General features: G+C 44.1%; 1 non-coding gene across 1 annotated transcript; it reads left to right on the plus strand.

Annotated features, from left to right (window-relative positions):
* The first annotated feature begins 756 nt into the window (after positions 1-756).
* TRNAT-UGU (transfer RNA threonine (anticodon UGU)) lies at positions 757-827 on the plus strand. Its single transcript has one exon. It is a non-coding gene; the product is annotated as a tRNA-Thr (tRNA).
* Positions 828-25,162: the final 24,335 nt, after the last annotated feature.

A 25,162-nucleotide genomic window follows, 5' to 3' on the forward strand; every position in this document is an offset into this window, starting at 1 on the left:
ATAAATAAATAAATAAATAAATAAAATTAATGTAGAATACCTCTATCCCCTTTGGGGGGCTTCCCATAGAACACGGGGGGGTGTGTGTGTGTCCACGATGGTTCCCCCTCCCTTCACTGGCCCAGGAAAATACTTGTTTTTGGCCCATTTGGGCCTCTGTAAGTGTGCACGGTGGCCATTTTGGCCACCACCGCATATGCATAAATGGCCTCTGCGAGGCCCGGCATGGTCCAGGACCTCACAGAGGTCATTTGTGCATGCGTGGCAGCCATTTTTCCAAATTTTGAAAAAATGGCTGCCATGCATGTGCAAATGACCTCTGCAAGGCCCTGGGCCATGCCAGGCCTCACAGAGGCCATTTAGGCATGCATGGCGGTGGCCAGCCACGGGCACTTACAGAGGTTCGACTGGGCCCAAAGCAAGCATTTTCCTGGTCTGCGGTGGTGATTTAAGAGGCTGTGAGGGAGGAAGAACCTTCACAGACCCCCTCCCCTGTGGCCTACAGGAAGCCCCCCAAAGGGGCTAGAGGTATTTCACATTTATTTTAAAAATAAAATAAAACAAAATTTGCGGACTTGTCCGGAGGTTCGGTTCCGGTCCGGATGGAACTGGGTGTGTGTGTGTGGTTCTATCCCAAACCCCCGAACCTCCAGACTGAACCCCCGGACCTCCGGACCAGTCTGCACATCCCTAATGCAAATGACTCCATAATTATAAACTGTTCAGTGTTCCAGAATACAAAGGAACATGGGGATGGGGCTATAGCTCAGTGGTAGAGCATCTAATTTGTATTCAGAAGGTCCCAGGTTCAATCCCTGGCATGCCCAGGTAGAGCTGGAAAAGACTGCTGCCTGAAACCTTGGAAAGCTTCTGCCAGTCAAGGGTAGGGATGTGCATGAATGTTTGGGCAGGTTGGGGAGTGGTACCTTTAAGCATGAGTAAAGCAGATCCTGACCTGCTCTTCCACTGCCCCATTGCTTTTCTGGGCATGGCGCATGCGTGATGGTCATGTGCATCCACCACCATGCACAGGCTACTGGGTGAAGCCCTGCAGCCACACACAGTCTTCTGAGCAGTGCAGCACAATGCCCGGAAAAGCAGTGGGGCGATGGTGGAGCAGGTACTCTTGCTTTTGAAAGGTACTGCTCCCCACCCCGCCAAAAACAATTTGGCGCATCTCTACTGGATGCACCAAATTGATTCATGCACATCCCTAGTTAAGAGTGGACTGTTGAGCCAGGCAGATCAATAGTTTCACTTAGTATAAGGCAGCTTCCTATGTTCCTAACATTATGCTCTTAAAGGTAAAGTGTACCGTCAAGTCGATTTTGACTCCGGGCACCTACAGTGCCCTGTGGTTTTATTTTGGTAGAATACAGGAGGGGTTTACCACTGTCTTCTCCCACACAGTGTGAGATGATGCCTATCAGCATCTTCCTATATTGCTGCTGTCCAATATAGTACCAGCGGAGATTCGAGCCGGCAACCTTCTGCTTGTTAGTCAAGCATTTCCCCACTGCGCCGCTTAAGGTGACTAACATTATGCTCTTAGAGTTAGGATAATTCACTTCATTCCTGCAAACACTCATAGCAAAAGATATATAGCTTAACTGTCTGCTCACAGGATCTGGATGTTCTTTTCACTCTTCTGTCTTAAAATATAACTTACATCTGATGCCCTTTAGACATCTATTCATTCTAGCACCAATTCTTAAATTATCAGTTTCTAACATCCCACTCTAACAGTGGGATGTTAGAAACTGACGTGTTCTTTAGATGTACATGCAAGCTGGGATTCTATAATACCTATTGACATCACTAGGAGTTGTATCTGCATGATGCAACAACATGGGCAAGGACAAATCATGTGGTCTGAACAATTCTGACAAACATGCTTGCAAATTTAGTGTCATTTCAGTCGTCAGCCTTGTCCCTCCCCAATTCTATATTTCAGGGATGCTGTCCACCATTCTTTTAATGCCACAAATATGTTTGTTCATTCATAAATGCATTGTCCACCCTAATTTTTAAAAAGGTTGCCAAAATGTTTCAAATATTGGGGATGAAGGAAAGATTGGTTGGTGACATCACAGACTCAAGCCAATAGGCATCCTCCATAGGCAGGTGTTCTCTGTTCAACCTCTACCATGTTGAAAATGTGCATTATTTATTTATTAAATTTATACACTGCCTTTCATTAAAAACAATCCCAAGGCGGTTTACAAAAGTTAATATTTGCTTAAGATGCTTAAGAAGCAGGTTAATAAGCAGAAGTTCCAAATGAGCAAAATTGCTTCCACCACTCTTGCAGCAGAGGGTTTTACACTCTTAATCCAACAAAACGGTCGCTCCCGAAACTGACACCACACCTTCCATAGCTCCATCAGTTCCAGTAAACCCTCAAATTCTACCACTTCCTTTGCTAACTTACACACCTGACTTGTCCCTTCCAGTGGAGAGACCTCAAGGCACTGCCTAGAAGGCTGTCAGGAAGGTCCCAATCCTGGGGAAAGCATCATTTGAGACCTTTGTTTTTGACTGATCTAATCAGCAATTGAGTAGACTTATACTTCCACCTATTGCTCATCCTGGGCGGGGAGGCGGGGAGGGTGTAGTTCAATGATAGAGCATATTTTACATGCTGAATGCTGCAGGGTCAAACTCTGGTATCTCCAGGTAGGATGGAGAAAAATCCCTGTCCGAAACTCTGGGAGCCAGTTCTGAACTACGTGGACCAATGGCTTGACTCAGCATAAGGCAACTTTATATATTCCCTAGGATAAGATTATGATCTGGGGGGACAGCTTACCACTTTTGAATGTCATATAACCCTATGCACACTTACAAGGGAGTGAGCTCCAATGAAACAGTAGGATTTATTTCTTAGTAGGATTGTGTTGTTAAAGTCTAATTTCTTTCACAGGGAGAGTTCAGAATGTGCTTAAATCTCTCCAGCTGAAACAACGGGACTTAAAAGTGCCCTAGTCTAGATCAGGCCCATTGATTTGAAGACACCAGCCAAATATTGGGCTACATATCAAGCTTACAAATGTTTGTTTAAAAAAAAATCACTGTGAGTTCAAGAAAAGAGTCAAAGAAAGAAAGATATGTCAGCTGCTAGATGACAACAGCTGATGGGAAATGCATCAAAAGATCAGGAATTCTTACCTGGGAATCTCTTGCTCTCATTTATTCTGGCAACAAGTGATTTTGAAGATTTACTAGATGCCTACCTGGCTCGATATAAAAAAGTGGGATCAGCAATAACAGCGTCAACTGAAATTGTAGGAAGGAGAAAATAGACTTCATACATCTCAATTTGAGATTGCCCTGCAGTTCAAATACATGTTGGGGAGAAGTCAGAAAGACGGGTAAGGAGGAATAAGATTCAAGAGATATTTTTTGCCAGGTACATTTTAGCTCCATTGTTGTCCCTGGTAGGATATGGTGCACTCACTGGTGCAGCCTGAGTTCAAAACCCCATCAGAAAAACAATATTTTCTTCGCTTCGAGAATGGGCTGAAGATTCACTTTTCTGCTGCTGAAACTAAGCAGGTCTGACCCTCTAATGCAGTGTTGCTCAAATGCTTGTTTCCCAGTCAATTTTATATTTTCAGCTACATGTGCCATATGTGGGAAGAAGGGCTGTGTATATAAGGCCATAATATGGCATGTATTCAAACCTAGTGTGGTGAGGGTTGCCACCTTTCACGTATGGCGTGCACCAAGTTGAATATGTGTCTAGGCTAATGGTAGGGATATGCAAACCTGCTCGACCTTGAGCCAGTTCGACATCGAATTGGCCCGGTCTGAGGGCTCGCCCTCGAGCCAAACTGGGCCTGGTTAAGCTTGAGGTCAAGCTGAACCTCCCAGGCTAGACTGGGGCCAGTTCAGGTCTTTTTTAAAAAATGGCGGACTTACAGCCTCTGAGGTCTTGGGGATGCTGCTGCGGCCACAAGGGGGTCTCTGGTGGTTCCCCTCCCCCACTGGCCTCCCTCCAGTTCCCCACAGGGTTTTTCAGGCCATTTTCAGGCCATTTCAGCACTCTCTGATCTTGTGGTGGCCATTTTGGAGGCCGCTGCACATGCACACAGGATATTTGCATGGCCAGGTCATGATCCAGCCACACAAATGGACTGTGCACATGTGCAGCAGTCTCCAAAATGGCTACCGTGAGCTCAGAGGGGGCTGAAACGACCCCAAAATGGGCCAAAACAGCCCAAAAAATGGCCTGAAAGCCCACAGGAGCCTAATATTTCTTTTTAACAGAAAACAAGCCACTAGAACACTCTCACAAACATGAAAACAGAAACTCCTGGACTGAGGTGAAGGTCACAATGGCATTAGGTGCCTGGAAGAAACAAGAAGATACCTTGGATGGAGAGAAAGCATCAGACCCAGACTAACTTGCACTGCCATGAGTTGAAATGGGAGCTGAGAGCAGCATCAGGCTGTGTCTCATTCTCCACCTTCAACTGGGACCTCATGAGCTCTGAACCTGCACTAGCTCAGATTAGACCAATGGCCACATCTAAGAATTGCAGTCATTGCCATTGTGGCTATGACTCTTGCTCATCATCAGCTAACATGCCTCCCCTAGGCCTCCATCTACTGGCAACCTCCATTGTCAACCTACTTTGCTCCTACTCCATCAGGGCATCTTTCCCCATAATTCCCATAATGAGGCTGAGAACAGTAATGTGGTCATCCCAGAGGCAGGGAGGCTGAAGAAGGAGCAGAAAGGGCAGACTACACGGCAGGCTGACACACCAGCATCTGGGAGAGAGGGGGACAAGGCAGACAGACAGGTGGAGACTTAATGGCTGGAAGCCCAGGAGAAAGAGGTCATGAGAAAAAAAAAGAGGCTATGAGATGGACCTGGTGAGATGAACATGGCCACTAGGTGGCAAAGCCTTTCCCTAGTTTTATGCAAGTAAGCCTGCTCTTTCCAGTTAGATTATAAAAAATGCCAGGGTTCAAATATAGATCTAGAACTGGAAGAAAAATCTCAGGCACCTGGACAAAATGTGATGCCAAAACAGCTAGGAAATATTTTCCCCACCCTTCTATATGTGCATCTGTCTAACTCTCCCTACTGTACTGGTCACATCTTTTGAAAGCGAGTGGGATGCAGCAGTGAGATCATTTTTTTTAAAGCAAACCCTTAGGGGGGAAAAGCATTTCCAAGCTGTTATTGAAGAGCAAGTGCACACACAATGGAAACAGTGGAGGAAAAGCCACCAGGTAGTACATCCTCTCGAATGACACATTTTAAATATGATTCCCCACACTCTCATTAGAGAACACTGTATTATCTCCTGGTTTATTCTAGCCTCAGGTTCTAAAGTGATTCTGTCACTGTATGTAAGTATGTACCCAAGCCAGCCCAAAGCCTTTGACTCTTTGTGGTTGATTTGAAATTCATGTACTAATGCTGTTATGCGACACAAATTGCCTGCAGCTCTCTGAGGTTAAAGTTGCATTCTCCACCAATAGCAATAATTAAGTTATCCAGGGAAAACACCATTTGTTTTTGCCCCTCAGCTTTCATTGTTGCACATGCCTCTTTCTCTCTCCCTTTGAAATTACCTGTGTGCAGAAGTAAACACTCTTGAATGGTTTTATTGTACCATCTACTCCTCAGCAGATTATTTCCTTATGCCTCACACACACACGCTGTCTCTGTCATGACTAGTTTTGAGAAGAGAGCTCATTCCACTCTTTGCCTTACAACAAACCAGTTCCATCAGCACCCTTTTTTTTAGTCATCTCCTTGTCAAGAGTGATGAGGGATCCAAAATTCAAATTGGGGCCACTTCAAATATGAACCCCCATTCTCAAAATGTCTCACCTACCACAAGTGCTGCATCTGTGAAGCTTTTTCCATCAGGTGATGCCACCTCTATGATACTGGGCCTTGACCATCCATGAGGCTTGTAGAATTTCCAGGGCCTGGAGAATGGAGTGATCCCTGAGAATGCAGAAGCCAGCCATCTTCTATAGAAGCAGCTCTCAAACCTGGTTCTCCAGATGTCATTGGACTACAACTCCCAACATCCTCAGTCATGAGGCCAAAGCATGATGGGAGTTGTAGTCCAACCACATCTGGGAACCCAAGTTTGAGTATCTCTGCTCCATGATTTGCTTACTACTGTGCTCCTTCTGCAAATATATTTGATATATATGTCCAGCTGTATAACACCATCGACTTAATTTATATGTTCTCATTGCTGTTGTAGCTCTTTGGCCTCCCTATTGTTTATGCAAGTCTCCTCAGAGCCCAATAATGAAAACCACATTTCTTCTGAAAGTGCTGCATTTTAGTATCCGAAGGTGGAGCTGCAGCACTCATGAAAGAATAATGCCAAGTTGCCTTTGGTGATAAAGATGCTTTCCCTCCACCAGATAAAAACAAATAAATTGAAGGGGGAGAAACAATCTATTATAAAGGGAGGGAAGGGGAACTGGTACAATATTTTATATCTGTTTATGCACTCTTTCTGCCCAGATCCTTTTGTTGCCTGACAATGAGGTCATTCACACAATCAAAAACTGTGTTCAACCCAGGTTTGGGAGTTGAATGTGCTCCCAATTTTTGGTTGTGTGGAAGCAAGTTAGGAGGAAAACCTTAGTAGCTTTTCCTCCTTCCTTGCTTCCACACAACCGAAAACTAGGAGCTCACATAGAACAGTTTTTGATTCTGTGAATGTCCTCAATGAATGATGTAGATCAAGGATAGGCAAACTTGACTTTTCCGCTGCTTTTGAACTATAACACCCATGGTCTGACTCAGTATAAGGTGGCTTCCTACCACAAGACCAACTCTCCTCCCCAGGAGAGCTTGCCGCAGAAGGCAGCTGCTCATAGCACCTAAGGCTCTTAGCTGCAGCCCAGGCCATTCCTGACACTTATGGAAGTTTTCCCTCTAAACTGTGAAGCCAAGAGGTCAATAGACATAGGCAGTCCTTCCATGAGGCAAGATAAGATGGCCACCTCAGGCTTCAGATTACTGAGGCAAAAGCAAGGCAGAAGGATGCCCCCATTGCTGCCTTCTTCTGCTGATCCCTGCCATAGGAGCAGGTCTTCTGCCCCCTGACCTCCTCCTCCTCTTTGCCACCACAATTTGCTTCGGCAAAGGGTGCACGTGTTCTCCTTGTATGCTGCTTGGCTGATTATGAAAAGGGGGAGGAAGCGGAATTCATAATGTATTACTAAACCACACACAAGCCACAGAGAGAAAGTGGTATTGCCTTTACAGAACCCACACCATTTACAAGAAGAGATCCGTGTAGTCCTGACATTCATTTTTAAAAAACAAGAGCAAAGAGTTTTATGAAGAGAAGGACAGATATTGATCTTGAGAGGTTATTGCTTACGATTTGAAAATGCTTTTCTATTGCAGTATTTCAGGATTAGCAAAGAGGGGAGCAAATCCAGCAATGCTTTCCTACCGTTCATGAATTATAAAACACTGCTTGGCCATGATGTTGCTATCCATCCAGATGACTCTGCATTATTTGTTGAGCAAACCTATCTATACAGAGAACCTAAATGCCCCATTGCTAAAATGTTTGTCAAACTAAGCGGAACAATCAGCTCTCTTTTTTAATCTGGTCAAAGAGGCTTAATTAGTTACTGTTACTCTAAGGAATGGGGAGAAGGGGTGTTAAAAAAATCACAATGCAGCACAAATTTAGCCTTCAGGCACTGTATTAGATTATCCAGCTTGGATAAATAGGGAACAAATTAGATTTGTGTGCTACACAAGGTGTCCAGATGCAAAAGAGAACAAGGTTCTTGCACTTTTAACAGTTGTGTCAATGGGAGAATTTCAAGCATTGCAGCTTTTCTTTTCTCCTTTTTACATGTTAAACCACATCTGCTGAACTTTCCTTTTCTGCACCCAATAAAAGCATATCATCCCTCTTAGTTAAACCTGCTAGCTATCTTCTTTCTACTTTGTGCTGTTCACCATATGATATATACTCTGTCTGATCACGGACAAGTTTTATAAACAATGCTGCAAAGATAAAATTCATCATTAAAATGTTGTCTTCAGTGTCTGGTAAGAATGAAGTAGGTACTCTGACCTAAAATGTCCCCCTTCATTTTGCCATTCCATATGCTGGCAGAGAAAATCGGAGGCCATTTCTGTGATGTTTGAGGACAACATTCAAGACGAAATATGGAGCCTTTTCATCAGTGGCAGCAGCAATCTTCTGGGTGGTTGGAAGCCACATCCCCTGCCCCCTGCAGAAGTCCCCTTAGAACTGCAATCCTTATGGCTATGAGATCACCCAATACCTAGGCTTATGAGATCACCCAGCAATCTCTGTATCTGTCCATGTGTGTGTTTCCCCCATTATCAACTTCGCAACGCCTGGACCAATATGAACCAAATCGGGTACAGTTGTAGGGACACATAGGGACACCACAGTGGCATAGTTTGTGATGATGTCATCCACCCCAATGCAAGATGGCAGACACATAAACTTTTGAGGTGCAAGTGGGCTAACTTGTGAACCGCCTAACCAATTTGAACCAAATTTGCTACAGCTTTAGGGAAACATAGGGATGCCCAAAAGGCATAGTGTGTGATGATGTCACCCACTCCAATTCAAGATGGCGACCACGTGAACATCTGAGTGCAAGTGGGCTAATTTGTGGACTGCCTAACCAATTTAAACCGAATTCAGTACAGTTGCAGTGAGTGGCACACTGGGACACCTCAATGGCAGAGTTTGTCATGATGTCATCCACCTCAATTCAAGATGGTGGGTGTGTATACCTTTGAGGCTCAAGTGGGCTAACTTGTAAGCTGCTTAACTGATTTGAACCAAATTTGGTACAGCTGTAGAGATACATAGGGACACCCCAATGGTGTAGTTTGTGATGATGTCATCCACTCCAATCCAAGAGGGTGGTTGTGTGAACATCTGAGGTGCAAGTGCACTAACTTGAGGACTGTCTAACCAATTTGAACCAAGAATGGTGCAGTTGTAGTGAGTGACACACAGGACACCTCAATGGTGTCATTTGTAATGATGTCATCCACACTCATCCAAGATGGCAGACACATGAACATTTGAGGTGTAAGAGATCTAACTGGCGGACCTCGATCTGGACCAAATGTAGTCCAGTTGTAGAGACAGTGAAAGGAAAGTAAGCTGATTAGTTCTTACTAGAACAACTTGTTTCATTTCCAAATGCTGTACAAAGCACTCTGCTAGAGCAGTCTGCCAAAGCTTTTGTTTCCTTCAGTCCATTCTGGTCTTTTCTCCCTCCTCTACATTGCCAATGAACACATTGCTTTTCTGTGGGGTTTTATCAGTCTTGATGTGATTGCACATATGATTATTACATAAAGATTGGTGTACTTTGTATATGTTCTACTTTACTGTGTAGACCGCCTGGAGATATTACTTTGGGGCAATATACTAAAGAGTCAAACAAAGAGAATTGGGGGAAAACACCATTGCTGGAGAGCATGTGGGTGCATCAGTAAAACACTACACACAAAGAATCTCCATGCAATTATAGGTATGATCACGATTGTTTTTGCAGGGTTTTAGCAACAGAGAGGAATTAAAACATGTGCAAATTGTTAGTAGTAACCCCCTTTCCCAGCCCAAAATAAATGCTCATGGGTCTCTCAGGCAGTACCAGAACTTTTCAGGATTACCAGAGACCAAAGAGTAAAAGACATTTCCACAATAGAATGTGAGGGAAGGTTTGGCATCAGTGCCCCTCACCCATGCTTGATACCAATAACAAAAGGGGTGACCAAGTCTTTGAGTAAATCAAATGACACGAGAAGAGCCTTGGAGTAAAGTACTGTTACTACAACCACATAAGGCTGGTCTGCATGTACCTTTCCCCAGGAGATTAAAGGCAATCATAAGTAAATAAATTTCTCAGCAGAGAAATCTCCCTCTCATAAGCATGAAAACTATTTCCTACTACTGATTGAATTACTGGTTGATTTTGCTGTAAACCACCTTGGGATTGTTTTAATGAAAGGCGGTATGTAAATTTAACAATCAGTCATCCAATCAATCATTCAATAAATTAGCTCTGAGGATTAAAACCTCATGATAACACCAATTTTCAAAGTGTGAGCCCCAGATATAGTAGCTTCTACCCCTGTCCCCTGCTAACTGATCAAAGATGCACCTTTTAAAAGTGGTGATTCTCTTTATTGAGCAGGGGGAGAGCAACTGGCCCTATCCATCCCCATCCTCCAGTGGCTGTTGCTGGTGTCTCTCTTATGCTTCTTTTTTAGATTGTGAGCCCTTTGGGGACAAGGAGCCATTGTATTTATTTATATCTATGTAAACCGCTTTGGGAACTTTGGCTGAAAAGCAGAATATAAATATCCATCCTATTCATAAAGATCCATCATATTCATCATAGGCAATTCAGCCCATCTGAATCTCCCAAAACAATAAGCTCAGTCTCAGAACTCCTGGAGAGGCAGTCTCATTTTAGAAGGGTAATCTTACTCCCTCTTTCTGAATGGGAGTAAGGTGGAAGGCGTTCTGTCAAAAATGCTCAGACTTTAGGGTATAACCACCCCTTCCGGATTAGTACTCCATATTCATTCAGCATGCCAGTACAGCTGACAGATCCAGGGGTTCACCCCCCATGAATGCAGCTGTTCCCAGAGATCAAGGCTGCCCTGATTCTCCTCACCACGGCAAAGCTCAGAGTGAGTGTTCTGTGGAGGAGCCCAAGAGATTCCCCAGTCCTGAGAGTCTCTCGTTCAAAGAGCTGAAATCACTATCTGTCGACCCCGCCTTGATCCCTCACAAGCTGCTAAGCTAGCTGCCCAGAGCTCCCCTTTGCCAAGCAGATCTCTGACCTCATTGTTCCTTGCAGCCCAGGCAAGCTGCAAGGCAGACAGATATATAACCCCTTCCTGAAAATGCCTGCTTTAGGACAGGGATTCCTTTCCCACTTCCTTCTTTCACTTTTCTATATGTGACTAATAAAAGCAGAGCCCTCAGGGACCCCTTTTTTAAATACTGTGCAGAGCTGAAGCGCTTCTGTGATCAGGGGTCTAGCCCTGCTTGGAAGCACAGTGGAATTCTATATTTGCAAATAGGTTTCTCCAACACACCAAAAGCTAAATAAATACTCACAAATCCCCATCCTTATCTCCTTTGCTAATAGTCAAATTATAGTGACCAGTTACTGCCCACTCACATTCATCTTCTCTCAAAACCTAGCCTCTCCTACTGTATCACTTTCCAAACAGCCTGCAGTCACTACCACTTTAAGTCACTTGGCTTACCTCAAAAGCAGCTGCATTGCATTAGGGATGTGCACGGAACCCACTGGCCCGGTTCGGTCCAAGGCTGGACCGGCCTTGAACCCAACCAGTCCAGTTCGGTCCGGCACCTCTTTGGCTGGTTTTTGGCCTTCACCCAGCAGCCTGGTGGCCATTAAGCAGCCCACACGCCTGCACACATGGCCTCTGCGTGGAGGCTGGTGGGAGGAAGGGGAACCTCCATGGACCCCCATCACCACCTCCAGGAACTCCCCCGAGGGGAGTAAAGGCAAAAAACCATATTATTATTATTTACTATGTCAGCTCGTGAACCCCCTGAACATCAGTGGGTGTTCGGTCTGGGGTCAGACCGAACAGGGGGTGGTTTGGTTTGATCCTGAATGGTTGGACCGAATTGGTTCAATGTTTAATACATTCGACATCAAACCTATTTGAACACCCCTACATTGCATTATCTTGTTTTGCCTATCCCCTCCTTTTCTAACCAACCTATTCCCCTGATTTGTTGTTCCTTGTGTCAGTTAACTCCTCACCTGTCTCAGGAACCATCTCCACATAGCATTGCCAAGCTAGCAGCTAGTTTAACATCAAGGAGACTTGCTAGGAGTTGCACGGGCCTAAACTCTATAGTTACCCCATTCCTTTCCATGGTTGTTGTTGACAGCATTGCGTTTCTGTGTTAATATTCATGCAAGTGAGTTTAATCTATCAAGTTCCCCATGCTTATTATTTGGTTCACTAGTATTACACTTGGAGACATATCTTATTGATTTCCCCAAATGTATTTTGATTGTTTTTTTAAAAAATAAACATTCAGTATTTTGCATTAGAAGCTTGCTTCATTCCCAGGTTTGCGCACTGGTTAGCCTTAGCTGCCAAACTCCCTTGGCACACATAAATCTTGCCCCATGTGTTGTAACAAAATAGACTGAGGAAAATGCAAGTTGCAGCAAACGATGCATGGTCCAATTTTAGACATGCTCTGTGTTAAACTAGAGATCAGGACGGTGGAACGGAAGCAGCACAGAGGGAAGCAGAGGCAGAACAAAGGAATCAAATGAAAGAAAATTCTCTCATCCCATTCATTTGCATTTTTTCTGTTGCAGGTTTTTTCTTTATGGTCAGCCCAGCTTTGAGCTTTGATGCGCCAGAAAGTGACCCAGAACTTGCTTCTTCTGTTAAGTACAGTCATATCTCTGTCCTTGGATAACTCCTCTGAATTCATTCATGGAGTACAGTCTGCTCTGCTTCAGGACAATATTATTGATTTTCCTACTACTACTTGACCTTATCTCCAGATATTTGCATCATTTTCCTTACTGGTTTCAAGTTTCTGCTTTCAAAAGCCAAAAATGGAACTCACACCCTGCTTCTAATATTCAGCTGATGGATGGCAGAAAACTAGCAAAGATGGAGATATACAGCAGAGCGTAACATTCTGGATGCCAGTGGGATGTGCTGAGAAGTCTAGCAGATGAGCAGACTCATATGAAGGGAAGGCAATCCTTTAGGTCACTTATCACCAGCACAAGCAGGATAAAATATGCAAATATATGCATCATGTATACAAGTTGCAGGATTCAGCTTTTCTTGGCTTATCTTGGCAGAAAATTAAAATGTTTAGTACAGACTATACATGGTCATGGATCCCAGGTACCTATTCATTGTTGATATGCAAGCCTCCTTTTAGGATCAGGACTGAAAGGTCAAAGATGAGAGGTAACAAGCTAAGGCTGAATCCAGATAAGATGGAGGTACTTATTATGCGGGGTCAGAATTTGGGAGATGATTTTGATCTGTCAGTTTTGGATGTGGTCACACTTCCCCAGAAGGAACAGGTATGCAGTCTGGGGGTGCTTCTGGACACAAACTTCTTCCTGGCGTCCCAGGCTGAGGCAGTGGCCAGAGGTGCCTTTTATCAGCTTCAGCTGATATGCCAACTGTGTCCATTTCTTGAGATAAATGACCTCAGAACAGTAGTACATCTGCTGGTCACCTCCAGACTTGACTACTACAATGTGCTCTATGTGAGGCTGCCTTTGTAGATAGTCCGGAAACTTCAGTTGGTCCAGAATGCAGCAGCCAGGTTGGTCTCTGGGTCATCTTGGAGAGACCATATCACTCCTATCTTAAAAGATCTACACTGGTTGCCAATAAGTTTTCAGGCAAAATACAAGGTTTTGGTTATAACCTATAAAGCCCTAAACAGCTTGGGCCATGGATATTTAAGAGAGAATCTTCTTCACTATGAACCATACCACCCATTGAGATCATCTGGAGAGGTTCATCTGCAGTTGCCACTGGCTCGTCTGGTGGTTACTTAGGGATGGGCCTTGTCCATTGCTGCCCCAAGGCTTTTGAACACACTTCCTGCTGAAATAAGAGCCTCCCGATCTCTTACAACTTTTTTAAAGGCAGTCAAGATGCATTTGTTCACCCAGGCTTTTAATTAGATATTGTTATATTTGTGTTTTTAATAGTTTTAACATTTTAAATTTTAATTGTTGTAAAGCTTTAATCTTTTTATCTGTTGTTTTTATTGTTTTGTTGTAAACCGCCCAGAGACTTGCATTTTGGGCAGTATACAAATGTGCTAAATAAATATAAATAATAATAAATAAAGATGAAATGACAGTAAAATGGTTCTGATGAGATACCAGCCACTGATTTTATTTATTTTTATTTTATTCATTTATTATTAATTTTCTATACCACCTTTTATTAAAACAATCTCAAGGTGGTTCACATGAACATTAAAACAAGACTACAAAAAATACACAATTAAAATATCAGCTAGAATAGAAAAATACAGATCTGATTAAAAGATTTTAAAAAACAAGTGCAATATAGCCATACATGATATAAAACAGCAACAATCGAAATAATCAAATAAAAGCCTAGATAAAAAGCCAAGATTTCACATGTTTTCTAAAAACTGTAATGGAGACTGGGGAGCGGATGGCCACTGGAAGAGCATTCCAGAGTCTGGGGGCAACAACCTAGGAGGTGCTGTCCCACATGCACAAAAGCCAAGCCTCCCAAATTGTCAGCACCAGGAGCAGAGCCTACCCACCCCTAGACGACCTCATCAAGTGACAGCAACCTTTGGAAGAAGGTGGTACCTCGGGCATCCCGGGCCCAAAGGGCTTTAAAGGTCAAAACCAGAACCTTGAATTGGACCCGGAAACCAATTGGCAGCCGGTTGCAGCTCTTTCAAAATGGGTGTGATGTGATCCCAGCGGGCAGCTCCAGATAAAATCCTAGTTGCCTCATTTTGCACAAGCTGCAGTTTTCCAAATATTCTTCAAGGGCAGCCCCAAAACAGAGGCAACTGTTTGACGGGTCTGGGTAACTGTAAAAGGTTTGGCTTTCCTAACTGAGCAAAGAGACACCTTTTAAAAAGCGGTGATTCTCTTCTATTTAGCAGGGGGAGAGCAACTGGCCCTATCCAACCCCAGCACAGCATCCCTCCGGTGGCTCTGCCTTTTGTTTCTTTTTAGATTGTGAGCCCTTTGGGGACAGGGGACCATTATATTTATGTATTATTTATGTTTCTATGTAAACCACTTTGAGAACTTTGGTTGAAGAGCGATATATTAATATTCTTTGTAGTAAACAGTAGTAGTAGTAGTAGTAGCAGTAGTAGTAGTAGAAGAAGAAGATAATCAGCATCATCCAAGACCCTCTGCAGCTGGGACACCACCACATGCTTTATCACCTTGCCCAAAAAAAGGAAGGTTAGAGACAGGTCTATAGTTATCCAGGTTGGGGGGATCAAGGGAGGGCTGTTTAAAATAATGGTCTTCTCATCGCCTCATTCATTCATTCATTCATTCATTCATTTATTACATTTATACCCCGCTCTTCAGAGTTCAGAGCAGTGTACATGGTTATTTTTCTCCTCACAACAACCTTGTGAGGTAGGTTAGGCTGAGAGATACATGACTGGCCCAGAGTCACCCAGTGAGCTTCATGGTTGAATGGGGATTCAACTCTGGGTCTTCCTGGTCCTAGTCCAACACTCTAACCACTATGCTATGCGCTCCCTTAGTGAAGCATTAATGATCACCTCCAACCATCTGCCTGTACCCTCCCTGGCAGCTTTTATTAGCCATGAAGGGCAAGGGTCAGGAGTGCACAATGTCACCTGCATACCGCCAAGGATCTTGTCCCCATCCTCAGGCTGTACTGATTTCCTGCTTCAGACTTTTCACAAAAATCTACTCACATGAGCAGTGATAATGCTGGAGCTATGAACTTAACTGAGACTTTTGAAGGTCTCTGGGGACTTTCCCCTTCATGGAAGATCAATGGCAATCTTACATTAATTCTTGAATTAAGTATCCCACAAGGGAATATTTTCAGAATCAGCTCAATGCTGTACAAGTGTTTATGCACAAGTGGCACACTCTTGATCACCCAAAATTTCCTGTAAAACATTATTGGTGACCTAAATAATTGATTTCCACTCACAAATGAATACTTGATGGGATCTGAACTGTCGGTAAGTGACCAGGAGAGGGATCTTGGGGTCGTGGTGAACAGCTCATTGAAAGTGTCCACTCAATGTGCGGCAGCTGTGAAAAAGGCCAATTTCTTGCTAGGAATCATTAGGAAGGGGATTGAAAACAAAACTGTTAATATTTTAATGCTGGTGCAAAATTTAATTTTAATGCAGAATGATGGTGCAACCACACCTGGAGTACTGCATACAATTCTGGTCACCACATCTAAAAAAGGACATTGTAGAACTGGAAAAGGTGCAGAAGAGGGCAACCAAGATGATCAGGGGCTTAGAGCACCTTTCTTATGAGGAAAGGCTACAACACCAGGGGGGGTTTAGTTTAGAAAAAAGACGACTGTAGGGAGACATGATAGAGGTCTATAAAATCATGCATGGTGTGGAGAAAGTGGAGAGAGAAATTCTTCTGCCTCTCACTTAACACTAGAACCAGGGGTCATCTCATGAAACTGATTGCCAGGAAATCTAGGACCAACACACGGAAGTACTTTTTCACACAACACATAATCCACTTGTGGAATACTCTGCCACAAGATGTGGTGACAGCCTACAACCTGGATAACTTCATGGAGGAGAGGTCTATCAATGGCTACTAGTCGGAGAGCTATAGGCCACCTCCGGCCTCAAGGGCAGGGTGCCTCTGAGTACCAGTTGCAGGGGAGTAATGGCAGGAGAGAGGGCATGCCCTCAATTCCCGTCTGTAGGTTTCCGGCATCTGGTGAGCCACTGTATGAAACAGGATGCTGGACTAGATGGGCCTTGGGCCTGATCCAACAGAGCTGTTCTTATGTTCTTAAAGTTACTTTTGAACCATCCCGTGGCGCTGTGCCAAGCAATTGCATCATTAATTTTACTGTTTGTATTAGTTGCACACTTCTTAACATTAAGTATACATTAAAAAGATATAATAAATAAAGATGTTTCCCTGTCTCCAAAGGGCCTAATATCTAAAAAGAATCATAAGGTAGGCACCAGCAGCAGCTGGATATGTAGAATGTTTGTGCTGGATATGTAGAATATTCTTTTATACATAATCTCCTGTGAATTTGTGTAGAAAGGTGATTTACAGTATAAATACTGGATGAAATCCCAAAGAAGGAAGTACTGGTGCTTTGTGCAGGTCCTGATGCCTTCCAGGTTAAGGTAGTGCTCATGGGATAATTTTTTGCCAACCCACCCCCACCCCTGGGTCACTGCCAAGAGCACTCTGTACAACCTGGAAGTAAGTGCTTGAGGGCTGTGTGACCCTCAGGGACCTACTTCCAGGTCACAGAGAGCACTTCAAGGGGTGGGGAAGATCTGCTCCTATAGATTTCATTAGGTTGTGTTTTGGGTTTTCAGATTTCTTCTGATTTTTAACTAATTCTATAATGAATTTTAAGCTGTTTTGTATTGTGTTTTGTATTTTCGTTTTACTCTTTCTTTTGTCTGTTATAATTTAATGCATTATGTATTTTTATTGTTTCTCGTAATCCCCTGCTGTGAGCCGCCCATAGGTTTTTTATGAGGTGGCTAACAAATACAGTTGTTTGTTTTTATTGTTGTTGTTGTTATTATTTCATTGTGCATTAGAGTGTAGCCCGAGGGTAAAAAAATCCACTTTTTGCGTTGGTTTTTTGGGGCAACCGAACTTGCAGTAAAGCCTCACAGTAAAGCCTGCTGTGTGACAAACGCCCAGGAGATGTTTATATCCGAAGGCTTGTTTTCTTTGTTGGACTTTATTGTATTTATATGTTCTTGTATTCTTTATTGTCTTTCTGTTTGGATGTATGGTGTTTCCTGTGGACCCAATGTTTGTTTTTCTGAATTATTTGAACAAGACTTCTCATCCTGAACACTATGAAATGGTTTGGAATATCTTAATTGCTACATCAATTTTACTGGCAAGTGAATGGCAGTTTTATAAACCTTCTGCATTAAAACAGTGGTTGACAAAAACATGGGGTTTAGTCAAAATGGCAGAATTAACTTAGTCATGGTGATGACAAGAAAAAGGTTGAAACATTTTAGAAGGCCTAAACCCTCCCTTTATTGATTTTAGAAAAAATAAAGACAAACTAAAAATTCATTTGATTGATTGATCGACCGATTGATTGATTTCTATACCGCCCTTCCAAAAATGGCTCAGGGCGGTTTACACAGAGGAATGAATGAATGAATGAATGAATGAATAACATAGATCCCTGTCCCCAAAGGGCTCACAATCTAAAAAGAAACATCAGGTAGACACCAGCAACAGTCACTGGAGATACTGTGCTGGGGGTGGATAGGGCCAGTTACTCTCCCCCTGCTAAATAAAGAGAATCACCAGGTTAAAAGGTGCCTCTTTGCCAATTTATGCAAGTCTTTTGCATTCATTTAATTAATTGTTATGTAATAGGTCTATTATTGTTTGCATATATATTATATTTGTCATGTTTATAATACCAATAACAATAATAATAAACACAACCTGTGATTCACATGTGTTGGCTTTGTGTCATTATGACATACAAGCCCTTTCCAGACATTCACCATAGATATAATGAATATATGGGGGTTTCAGTACTGGGTTGTGGGCCACTACTGGAGGATGTGTCAACACATAAACTTGGAACCAGCAGGGACCAGTAGAGAACCAAGAGCAGCGGAACAGATCAGGAGTCAGCAAGCCAGAAATCAGCGCCAAAATGATGGGACAAAGCCAAGCACTCAAACAAGAATGAGGAATGAAGTACAAGCCAAAAGTCAACACTAAAATCAGGGGGCCAAGCCAAGCAGGACCAAAGAGAACTGCAAAATGAGACAAAGGCTAAACCCAGGCAGGAAGCCTTTATATCCTTCCTGTCCTGGAAAGGGCCGATGAACTGCTTGGCTGGGTGGGGACCAGGTGTGTAGTGGAAGGGGGATGCGCAGGGACGGAGCGCCGGTACTTCTTGGCTTCTCTGGAAGTTGGGGGTGGGCATAGCCATGGAGGCTGTCATGGAGAGCGCCTGCACTTCTGAATTTGCAACTACATCACTGGTAGGGTCATTCCAGAGCCTGAGATTCCATGCCTGCAAGACTGCTGTAATTCCACTGGCTGCCACAAGGGGCAACGGTATGCAGGTTCTCAGATCCCTAGGCTTAAATCCAGGCAGTTCCTGGCAGGGTGTGGCACCATTAAGGCATCAGGCTCTACCTCTAACCTTTTTCATTTCAACAGCCGAAGCAAGCCTTTGTGCATAGACGTGCATGGAGTAGACTCACTTTGGATAGTGAAACAAATGTGTGTAGGTGACATATATCACATTCTATCTCCTGGTATGCATTCCATCAGTCTTGGATAACTTCTTGTTTTAGGATTACAGCACCCATCACCCCTGGCCTCTGGCCATTGTGGCCAGGGATGATGGGAGTTGTAGTCCAAAAACAACACGTTACCCAAAACTGGTGTTCATCATATCCATTTTGAATGCTTGACAAGGGCTATATATAAGGGCAGATATAGGGCTACTATATATGGTAGCCTATGGTGGTCAGGATGAAGTGCAATCACCATTCAGCCCATATACTACACTTTGCTTGTGTGAACTGGCTCTAAGAACACTGTGGATGTCACTGTCACATGGTCCAGATGGCCTACAGACTATCAGACAAATAGTAAGCTTCTGAATTATTTTGCTCTTCTTTTATATCATATATATATATATATATATATATATATATATATATATATATATATATATATAACCCTGCTAGTGCTCAGCTAAGGCTTCATGCTATAATCGTGTTCCTTTAACAAGTTCGAAAAATCAAACTGGAGAATGAGGGTCCTCCTCCACCAAATTTTTATATGCTTTCCTTGTCCTGTTTTTATTTAAAAGGAGGTGTTAGGAGGAGGATTGCTGAGGGGTTGGGGATATAAAAACTGACTGTCAACTTGTCATATAAAGTTGTCAATAAGAGTTAAAGCACCATGAAAAAGGTATCTTTTTCCTCCCTCCACTGTGCATTCAGCTATATTTCTAGCACTGTAACTGGCACTCCACAGTGTAACATCCTACATTCTAAACCTTTCTGATAGTTACGTCTTCATTCTACCGAAGGCTGAGCTTGAGTAGATAGAAATGAAAGGATTTGAGCTTCCAGGGGAAAAAATGGTTTCTCTAATATTTATTCTCACCCAGTTCTTATTCTCTAATGACCAAGGTGTAGTGAGGTTTATTCCAAAAGTTCACTGGAAAAGAAACCCAGGTGCGTAGAATATGGATGGAGGGCTAATGCATGCATGTGCATTAATCAAGCAATCACAATCTTAGGAACACAGGAAGCTGCCTTATACTGAATCAGACCATAGGTCTATCTAGCTCAGTATTGTCTACCCAGACTGGCAGTGGCTTCTCTGGTTGCAGGCTTTCTCAGCCCTTTCTTGGAGATGCCAGGAAGGCAACTTATCCATTCATTAGTTATTTATTTAGAATATTTATACCCTACCCTTCCAGAAGTGGACAGGTAAGCAATGAAGCTGCTGCAGGATAGGTGTGTCACTCTTGTGGCTTGCACCCACGAACATCCTTGCAGCAGCATCCTGAAGAAGCTGAAGCTTCCAAACCATCTTCAAGGGCAGCCCCACATATAGCACATTGCAGTAGTCCAATCTGGATGTTACCAAAGCATGAGTGACTGATGTCAGGTCTAACTTTTCCAAGTAGAGTTGCAGCTGGCATACAAGCCGTAACTGGTAAACGGCACTTCTGCACATCACCACCACCTGTGCCTCCAAGGACTGCATCAGATCCAGAAGCACCCCCAAGTTGTGGTTCATTAAATAACCCTTGTCCATATATATATATATATAGATATAGATAGATAGATAGATAGAGAGAGAGAGAGAGAGAGAGAGAGAGAGAGAGAGAGATTAGGGATGTGCAGACTGGTCTGGCGGTCCAGTCCGGGGGTCCAGGGGTTCGGGGTCGAACTGAACCACCACCCCCGGTTCCGTCAGACCGGAACCAAACCGCCAGGTCTGGTCTGGCCGGTCCGTGAATTTATGTAAAAATGAAATTACATTTTAATTACCTTTAGCCCCTTCAGGGGGCTTGCTGAAGCCACGTGGGGGGGGTGTCCATGTGGGTTCCCTCTCCCCCCGCCGGCCTTTTCAGTTCAGAAAATGTTCAGTTTTACCTAGCTGCGGCGGGCTGCGGTGGTGATGAAGAAGGCTGGCGGGGGGTAGAGGGAACCTGTGCAGACACCACCACCCCCGGTGGCTTCAGCAAGCCCCCTGAAGGGGCTAAAGGTAATTAAAATGTAATTTTATTAAAAACAAAAACAAAAAATTTGTGAACCAGTCTAGGACCAGACCAGACTGGGGGGTTTGATGGGGGACCAGACCGAACTGGCCCGGTTCCATGCACACCATATATATAAGAGACAACCTGGAGGTGGGAAGTGAACTCGCCACCTCCAGGGGACTCTGCTGCAGCCACAGAGAGGGGATTCTCCAGCGGTTCCTCTTCCACCCACCGGCCTTCCCCTGGTCTCAATCCAGCCTAGTTTGGGTGGTTTATGGGCTGTTCAGGGCCATTCTGGGACTCTTCACAGTGCTGGTGGGCATTTCAGAGGCTACCATGTCACACAGTCACACAGATGGCCAGTGTGCATACATGGTGGCCTCCACAATGGCCACCACCAACACAAAGAGGCCCAGAACAGGCCGAAAATAGCCGAAAACAGACCATAAACCCCCCAAACTGGGCCGAATTGAGACTGGGTGGGGGCAGCAGGGGAGGGGGAACTTCCAGAGACCCTCCAATGGCCACTGCAGCACCACCCCCACCCCGGAGGTGGTGAGTTCTTCTAAACCCCCCCCCATTAGAACGTCTGGACCAGCTTGAATTCGAGCCAAACCGGGGTGGTGGTGGTGGTGGTGGTGGTGGTGTGTGTGTGTGTGTGTGTGTGTGTGTGTGTGTGTGTGTGTGTGTAACTGAACTTGCCCAGTTCTGTTCGAGTCCAATTTGTACTTGGACCAAACTGGGCATACCAGTTTCATGCACACCTCTAGGCTATTTTAACCTATTGGTTAAAAGGGTTGTTTCACGGGCTTATGAGACATGGGGAAGAGTCAGAACAGCCGCTGAAGTTCTGACAGATCAGGTGTCACCATGCCAATCTCCCCACATCCTTGTTTCTGACCTGAGTCAGTTGAAAAGACAGCAGTCCCTCTTGGCTCCTAGTTGGTCATTGTGATGGTGGAGGGAATGGGGACAAAATTCCTCTCAGCAGCCCATATGTTCCTGTTGCTACGATTTGCTCACCAAGGCCATGGCGGAAATAGCTCTCTCTGGAAATTAGTGTTACTCAGCAGCAGCTGAAACAACAAGAAGGATGCATGCCTCAGTGAGGAAAAGGCCTCTCCTCCCCTGGGCAGTTGGAATGGCAACGCTTGCTCATGGGTCCTGATTTTCAGTGACAGTGGTACAGATAGCATCACTGGTTTGATGGGCTTTCATATGGAGCCATTTTACAAGAAAATGCCTCCCTTTTTTGAGAGGGAAGAATAACACAAATAGGGCCCCTGTAAAATTGAACACTCAAAAACGCACAAGCAAGAATATCCTAGGCCAAGGCTGCACAGCTTCAGTTCTCCTGCAGACGTTGAACTACAACTCTCATCATGCCCAACTACTGGCCACTGTGGCTGGGGATGATGGGAGCTGTATTCCAAAACCGACAGGAGGGCTGAAGTTGTGTAGCCTTGTCCTAGGGTGCATATTTTTGGCTGGCATTCTGAAGAAAATTACTCAGAATTGCCCCACTGAAATTAAAAGGACAAGTTAGGCATGCCCTGATTTTCCTCAGTATGTTAGTCATCATTCTTTAGGACAGGGGTTCCTTACCAGTGGTACTCCAGATGTCACTGAACTACAACTCCCTAAAGCTAAAGCTACAATTTATTGTGGCTGGGGATGGCGGGAGTTGTAGTGAAGTGATATCTAGAGTGCCACAGGTTGGGGACCCCTGCATTGAGCCATAGCTTTTCATAGCTTTTTGAAATGCTGGAGACTTTTTAAAGGATAGGGCAGAATACAGGTAGAAACAAACAAATACATCTTTTTGGTGGGAAGAGATCCTGAGCTACACTGTCACCCAAAGTCAGTTGCCAGCCCAAATATGTAGAAACCAGACTTGTCTCATCATTCAATGACTCCAGCCAAATGAGGCTTCATCTGCCTTGGTTTACAGGTATTGACTCCAATCCAGCTAAGGTTCTTGTAAATTATTGATATTTTAATTATGTTTTAGCTTTATTTTTGCAATGTTTTATCTTGTTTTATGTGACCTGCTTTGAGCGCAGGAAAGCAGCATATAAATAATTGGAATGAATAAATAAGTTAATCATTAGTAGGTCCCATTGAGAGTTACGCCAGTTCAAATGGAGTCTGTGTTCTCCATCTCAGAAAGCCACAGCTGAGGCGGTTTATCATCCGCCTCACAAAATTATTTATGCTATTTCCCTCTTACCAAGAGAGCTCTTACCAAGAAAGGCTAGGCATCCTGCTAGAGAAATAATTTCCACTGCAGAGAGATATTTGTTCAATTAATCTCGTGCTAATTTAAGATCAAAGGCAACTAGTTTAAAGGAAAGGAACATTTCCACCAACAAATCTTATTTAGTGAGTATGGAATATATCATATGTTGAATTCAAAATAACATTCAGATTTACTGAGAAACATTTGCGTCACTGGCTGACATCAGAGGTGCACCTAGGTGATGTTGGAGTCCTTTAGAGGCCCCCTCCCCTGCAAATTAAGCATCATCAGACTCAGCTGGGCGACCACACCACCTAGGACAGATTAAAGAGGGTTTGGGGGGCCCTAGGGGCTGTAGAGGCCCCGGACTACAGCCCCAAAGTCCAGGGGTAAGAATGCCTCTGACTGACATACAGAGCAAGGATGCACCGGTGCCGTGAGAGAGCAGCCTAACAGAACTTCTCCACTCATTGCATCACTGCAGAGGGGAAGCAGCAGTTTTTGACACCCTCTCCTTCCACAAGAAGTCTTCTGTGCCACTCATAAATATGTCCCCAATGGCTGCGCATAGGCATGTATTTGGATGGCACAGGAAACTTCCTGGGGAAGGGATGGGTGTCAAAAATTGCCACTTCCCCACTGCACTGGTGCAGTTACTTAGGAAGTGCTCTTGGGCTACTATCTCACTGGACTGCACTGGTGCATCCTTGCTGCTGTGCATGTCAGCCACAAGTACTATTTCATGTGTTGTTGTTTACCTCAGAGAAACATCAGAAGCAGAGATAATGACCTGAGTTCTGCAATGGGCAAGTTTTTCTTATTTAGCACCTTCACAGATAATATTCTGTCTCCTTCCATCTGAACAGATTTTTGTTTTTTTATGATACTTTTTATACTTTCTCAACTGATGACTCATGACCTGAATAGTAAGGCTCGAAAAAGGAATAGTTAATCAAAGAGACCCTCGCCATCCGATATAAATTGTGTTGTTTCCATATTTCAAAATCACACTTATTGCAAATGATATGTGGCTCCAAATGAATTAGTAGCCCCATTCAGACATTACTGAAGATGTTTACACCACAAATGTGCCAAAAGTCCCGCCTGGCGTGTCAATCACTTTATTTCCCCCAATGCATCCCTCATGCTTACAGCATTCGTCTGGAGAGAGGAATGCTGTAGGTGTGATCCAGGCCACTTCTGTGATCAAGAGGCTCAGGTGCCCAAGCTTCCCCATCATGGACATGCTCATCATCATGCTTACAGCATTCGTCTCTTTAAATGAATGCTGTAAGTGTGAGGGATGCATAGAGGGAAATAAGTGATTCACACACAGTGTGAGACTTCTGACACATGTGCAAAGACTGTACATGAGTACAGCCTCCCATCGGTAATGTCATAATGGGGATAATATCTTTTTTTAAAGGGTATTTGGGCAACACTCCTGTGCATACAATTGACACATAGAGAGAACGTGGGACTGTGCCATCCATGCACTTCCAGCCCTGTTCCCAACACCCATGTGTTAAGCAGAACATGGAGGAGAGCTGTTTTTGTGGTAGCAAGCATGAATTGTCCTCTTTGTTAAGCAGGGTCCACCCTGGTTGCATTTGAATGGGAGTCTACATGTGAGCCCTGTAAGATATTCCCCTCAGGGGAAGGGGCCACTCTGGGAAGAGCAAGGGAGTTCCAAGTTCCCTCCCTGGCATCCCCAAGATAAGGCTGAGAGAGCCTCCCACCTGCAGCCTTGGAAAAGCCACTGCCAGTCTGTGTAGTCAATACTGAGCTAGATGGACCAGTGGTCTGACTCAGTATATGGCAGCTTCCTACGTTCCTATGACATCAGCAAGGGAGGCCTA

The sequence above is a fragment of the Hemicordylus capensis genome, chromosome 3 (assembly GCF_027244095.1).
Source record: "Hemicordylus capensis ecotype Gifberg chromosome 3, rHemCap1.1.pri, whole genome shotgun sequence".
In the NCBI taxonomy this organism is placed as follows: Eukaryota; Metazoa; Chordata; class Lepidosauria; order Squamata; family Cordylidae; genus Hemicordylus; species Hemicordylus capensis.